This window comes from Sceloporus occidentalis, unplaced genomic scaffold, assembly GCF_023333645.1.
Source record: "Sceloporus occidentalis isolate IW3139 unplaced genomic scaffold, rSceOcc1.0.p SCAF_31, whole genome shotgun sequence".
NCBI classification, from domain to species: Eukaryota; Metazoa; Chordata; class Lepidosauria; order Squamata; family Phrynosomatidae; genus Sceloporus; species Sceloporus occidentalis.
Genome location: NW_028317011.1, coordinates 2,127,428 through 2,134,067, shown reverse-complemented (window position 1 = coordinate 2,134,067; position 6,640 = coordinate 2,127,428).

Below are 6,640 nucleotides of genomic sequence, written 5' to 3'. Positions count from 1 at the left end.
TCGAATATGCCAATTCCTAATCTTGTGACCTAAGCATGGAAGAGCTATATAGATACATTGATAAAAGAAATCTACATTCCCACACCAAATGTCTCCAGATTACTTACAGGGTTCTGAGTAAACCTAAACAAAGGGTGCTGATCAGTTGGCTTCCAAGGGAAAAGATTCTACCAACTGAATTTGGTTATTTTATTGTGTATTGTCATCTGTGGAGTCGCATTAACTTTCCTGTAAGGCATTGACCACTATTGGTAAGTGCTTCGCTCAGTGCAATGTTTAACATAGTACAGAATAGCAGAATCTGTTAGCTGCAATGTAGGCTGTATACAGTATGTTTCCGTATCACAGGAGCTGAGCCATTCAACTGAATGTAACAGCCTTTCCTTTCCTATACACAGGGCCAAATGCTTCCATGTTACATTGAAAGATTGCCTCGCGGGCCAGAGTATGATCCGTTTACAGTGAACCATGTTCTGTGTCCCATAGTGCAGTTCATATCTGTGGACAGGAGGAAGGAACATATCAAGTAGATTCTTCTGTTTCCCAATAAGCTTTACGTGTTATTGATGGAATTACGGCTTTATTAAGGAAAAATTAGCTTTTCTTTTCTTTCTTACACACTGCTCAATCACCTTTCTATAGACCGAAACAATCCATTTAGTATTTTTTAGTTTACACATGCTGCAGAGCTAGATATGCTGATTACCATAAAATGTACTACTACTTTAATTTCTATATGGCATAGATTTTGCTGTTATAGCCAACTTCGCAGTGAACACTTTCTTTTTTTCTTTTCTCCCATATGCAAGTTCAGCAATAACTGATATGAATGTTTCCCCATTTTTTTTAAAACACCTTTTTATGTTGAAAATGCATCTTTGCATTCCTGTATTTTGGGCACCCACACCTTTAGGGTTTTTTTTGGGGGGGGGGGTTTGCTTTAATTCCCATGCGATTTAACATTTTTATTCCCTACAGCTTTAGGTTTAAAAAAAAATAAATGGCATTAAAAATAATGTGACTTGTATTTCATTTTTTATTCTGTTAAATACATAATCTTATGGTTTATTTTCAATTTCACTAATTTAGCTTGTAATAAGTGCTTTTTGTAGCCTTCTCTTACCAACAATTGTGGGGAACATGGAGATGTCTAGCAGTTTGAGACTCTTAACTGTTATAAATTGTCATTCTTCTGGTGAATCTTTAATACAGAGTTTACTGGAAGGTTAACCATCAGGCAATGAAATTAAATGATGTCTACCTTCAGTTTGTAGCAGAAAATGTGTCGAGGTGACTTGTAAGATTTGTGAATCAGAAAATGTATTTTGTGTATTGTAGAAAATGTAAAATACGGAATAATAGTTTGTAAACGGACAATTGTGCATTCATGTATTTTGTGATTGTATAGCATATATATAAAGACGAGAAACACAAACTTGTAAAATGTAATGTCTGATCATAGTAGACACGGCAGTATATGTCACCGCATTAATCTTATAGTATCGGATAATGTATGCGCTAATCATTTTCTTAGAAAGAAACCAAAAATTGTATGTGAAAGCATTAATGATCGCTGTTAAATCATAGGCTTGTAGCATATGTAAAACTATACTTTTAGTACATGTGCTTACTGCATTTGTAAATCTCTGCTGCTTGCTAAGCCCTTTAGGTGCTCAACTATAGAACACACTCTGCCGTATTGTATATGCATCCTAAACTAGTCCCTTAGTCCCAATGCATATAATCCTCCATTAATGGCACAAATGTTCCTTGTGGTCCAGCCAGCAATATCTACTCAGGTCCTTGCAGCCATTTTGCAGGCAATTACGTTATCGCTTTAAATCGGACTAAGCCAGTTCCTGCCATAGAATACAGGGTACCCTAACTAATACAACGTGTAAGCCATTTTATAATCGGCAGCACTGCTATTGCCTCCCTCCGTCAAACTAGCACAAAAGATTTTGATAGCTAAATAAAAAAAAAAAAAAAAAAAATAGCAACGCCAACATTGTTACCGAGCGTTATTGTCTTTCAACATTCTATTATTTATTTGATAATTCTGAGCTTATTTCTTTACACAGTTTGCTTGTGTTATTGCAAACGGAAGGGAAGTTGTGAGCGTTATAAAAATCACACTATTAGAATGCCAATGTTTTTATAATAATTGTGAAACCAATTTTACAGACAAACCATAGAGCTTTGACTCTTGTTAATTTTTCTCTGATTACTTCCTATTAATCCGTTTAGTCATGGAGTAGACTACCTTGACTCTCTAGTTTGTTCTTGGACTACATTCCCCAGCAGGTTAGACTGTCTGGTCAAGGTCTGGAATGGTGCAGAGGGTATTCCAGATAAAGGTTGCCCAACCCCAACTTGGTATATGAATGCTAAAGTAAGTATTCCAGAGCTACAGTAATATAGTAGTATGAAGGGTCAATTTTGGTCATTTTAGGGGAGAAACCCATCAGCAAACCCCTAATATTTTAAGTGAACAAACTTTGACACTTGTGGGGTGCATAACTATAGGCAGATGGAGTGGATCATAGGATGGCACGTCTACATATTCAGGCAGAGCAGGACCAGAGGCACCTACCTCGCCACTCATGACACGGCGAAGCCAAATGCTTCATGGCACTCATCAATGAACCTTAGTAAGACGATGGGAGACTTCTCACGAAGATCTTTGCACAAGACCCTCTGAATTGGCCCTTCGTACTAAATGTGTCTGATTACATCCTCTGCTATGTATTGACAACCTTCATGTTTGTAAATTCACTCGTGGATGTTTCCTATTTGACTTAAAATGAAGGATTTGTATGATTTCTGTATTTTTCAAATTCTACCTGATTATTTTAGCCTCTGATTAAAAAGGTGATACTGACATCTCAAGTTTCCGTGTTAGAAATCTGAGCCTTTTCCATTTTATGTTTACATGTTTTTGTGCTATGTGCATCTGGATCCAAAAAAGCATCTTTACTAGCTTTAACCACATGCCTGAGTCCGACTTGTTTTGTGCAAATATGTAAAAGTAAGAAATAAAAGTACTTTAAACAAGGGTTTGTAGTCATCCTTTCAAAATTCACTGTAATGAGCGTGTGAATTGATTAATATAGGCAAAGGCATTTCTACTCTGTGGGGTTGGTAAGTCATATGTGTGGACTCCGTAAACAGTTATTCTTAAATCAAAGCTTCTAGCATAGTAGTTTCTACATATTTGTGGCACTGGAAGTTTATTAGATCACCAACCAAAACTTAATATTACATAAAAGACAACGGTTGGTCATTTTATTTAAAAAAAAATGTAGGCAATATTGCATAGTGCAAAACACAATTATGCCACCTTTAGCAGCAATTAGTACAATGCAATGCTTCCAGTAGTTGTTGATCTGAAATTTCTCCACAACATTATGAGCCTGACCAACTAACCCCTCCATGGAAAACACCTTTATCCCCGTCACACTTGTGGCTGAGCTGGTGTGAAACGCTTGTTATAGGGCCAGCCGCATCTCAATAGAGTTTTGGTCTGCAGTTTGATTAAGTCATTGGAGAACTTAAAATGTCTTGTTCTTGAACAATTCCTGTGTAGAATTATATCTAATTTTTAAACTTTCTTAAGAGTCTCCCTCACACAATAAAAATAAGTATCTTCACACATTGAATTGAAACAAGACCCTTCATAATGAAAAGGGAAGCAAGGGAGCTGAAACCACAACTCTCCTGCATACTCTCCTTTTAGTGTAGAAACAACAACTCTTTCAGTGAGTAGACCCCACTTCATCCTTCGTATGATGGCCAGACATTCCTGTACAATTTTTGATTTAAAAAAAAAAAAAGATTAGTTGTTAATGATTTTACTTAAGTGGAAGGCAGTGGTTCATACCTGCAGTTTTATTTACCAAACACTTCAAACCCCCCTATATATATAATATATTTTAATAGTACTGTTGGGGTAAATACAAAGTATGTATATCTGTAATTAATATGTGCTTGATTAAGTTTGTGTATATATGTATGTATGATAGCTGCAAGCCACTTAGGGGGGAAGTAACAGGAAAGACAGCTGTAAGAAGATATCACACCTGCATACTATGTAGAGAAGGAAGGAAATGCATCACCTGGAGATAGGCATGGGAAACATAGCAAGTCAATAACATCACACGGTGGGGTCTTGGGAACAGAGGACAGGGACCTCATTTACACATCAATAGAGAAATCCCTTAAAAAGACATTGTAGAAACACATAGAAGGAGACTGGATTGGTGAGTCTCACCTTTGGCACATCACCCACACAGCATACACACTTAGCAGCAGATATTAGATAGATGGGATGTTTGTGAGTGGTATGAATGATTGTCATCTGTATATCACTGTAACTCTGGTTTTGTCTTTGCTGTAACATTAATCTGGGTAGATTCTAATTAAAGCTCTCTCTCTGGTAAGAATCTTGGGTTGGCTGTTTTATTGTAATATCAGGTAGAAAACCTTAGTAGAACTAGACATATATATTATCTGGAAAAGGGGATACGGTTATATGTAGTTCTTGGAGGAGGTAACAAGGGTATTACATTTATCATTAATACACAACGCAGAACGGATTATTCTCCACGCATATCAATTGGTGGTATTGGTTTGAGAGAGGAGAAGTATATACAACATATTGGTGCCGTGACCCTTGGCCAGAAGAACTTTACAGAGTCTGCCTGGAGTGTGGTGAGTATAATTGTTATTATATTATATTGCTGTGATTTGTTCGTTTAATATGACATGCAACATGGAGGATGCAAAAGTTACTTATTCTAAAAATGTTAAGAAATGGCTTCTGAATTATATTAAGAGACATGGTGGTCCTTATGAAATCCCACAGGACTGTAAACAGTCATGGGAGATGTTGCAGAAGTTTTTGGGAGAGACATTATTTGAAAAAAAGGTGTCGGAGAGTAAAAGAAAAGGTTGCATTGTGCAAGGACTACTCTCTTGTTGTTTAAGATTAGAAGAAATTGTGAAAGCAAAGGAGGATAAGTTGGCAGAGCTGAATGTTTCAATTAAAGTAAAATCTGAGAAGCATGATGAGATGTATAACGCGTTAAATAATAAGATTGTTGATCTTAGAGTGAAAACTGCTTTGGATTTTGCTGCTCGTTGGATAGCGGAGCAGCACAAATCAATGAAAGAGCAAAAAGAACTTTTGGAAGCAAAAGTTCTAGGTTTAAACATTGAAGTTGAGAAGTGTAAGCTTTTTGCACAGAATGCTGCAGCTTTATGTGTAAGCAACCAGCAGACTTTGCAAGAAATTGAGGAATTGCGTAGTGCAAATGAGTGCCTTACTCAGAGGCTGAGGGATGCAGAGGGGGAGATTAGGACCCTGGCAGCCTGCAGTAAGAGGGAGGCTGATCCTGTGCATTGCACAGCTAACGGTAACAAGTTAAATGTACAGCTACAGAAAAGAAATGATGTTGTGGCTGCAGTTGAAATAGATGGGCAAGGTTTAGATGAGAAGCAAAGTAATGCTAATCATAAAATAATCCGAAATCACAGCAAAATCATTGCAAAGCCTGTGTCTGTATTAAGCCCCTCGCTTCAGAGACAGTTGTATCAGAGCAGGCTACAACATAAAGTTCAAGGACCCACAGGTAAAAGGGAAGCCTTTAAATGTTTTGCTTGTGGTAAAGTAGGACATTTTGCCAGAAATTGCCACTCTCACTCTGCTAAAGAACACGATGTTCAGGAAAGACCCATGGTTGATAGTTGGAGGCAGGTAGATAAGAGTTGTTTTAATTACACTAGGTGGGGATCTCAGGGAAGAGGTAATGATGTTAGGAAAGACTATATCAAGCCTTGGATTCCCTACCATGTTATTAAGGCACAGAAAGAAAGAGTTGAAAAACAGAATAAAACTAGTGTGGTCTTCTAGATTTGTTTTCATTTGTTGTTGTAACATATGATGCTAATCTATTTGTTTTAAAGTATTTGTTTTTCAGAAAAAGAAGAGATGATACTAAATGAAAAAAAAAAAAGAAGAAAGTAAACAAACCCGTGGATCGGGACATTAACATGTTATTTCTTGCAGGAAATTAACATCTTATAAGAGGGAGGAAAGACGTTCAGAAGAAAAAGGAGAAATCAGAGTAACTTTAAGAGTAAAGGGGCAATCGCCAGAAGTTACATTTAAGGATAAGCATACCGTGGTTGGGGCTATAGGGGGATGGATAGTGGTACAGTGTAATATTTCAATGCCTAAGTCTAACCTTCCCTCTGAATTTGCAGTTTGGAGCTATCCAGGACGGAGTGATATGCATAAGAGTACCAGTACATTTTGGACCAATACCACAAAGGAAGTGAGAATAAAGATGCTGCTGGAAAGAAATTTTACATTAACCCAGGATGGTTCTGTGACATGCAACCCAAATCACAGTGGACTGCATACTATAGTAGACTCAGAAATTAAAGTACAACTTACTAACTCACAGGACTGCCCAACAACCACCCCCTGGCCAGAGCATGGATTATTCATACAACCAACACAAACGGTCGCTTATACAGATGTGTCTTATGTAACATTACCTTTATTGTTAAATTTTTCTTCATTTAATATACCAGAGAGCTGCCCAGAAATGTTGAAAGAATGGTTTAAAAAGGTGTT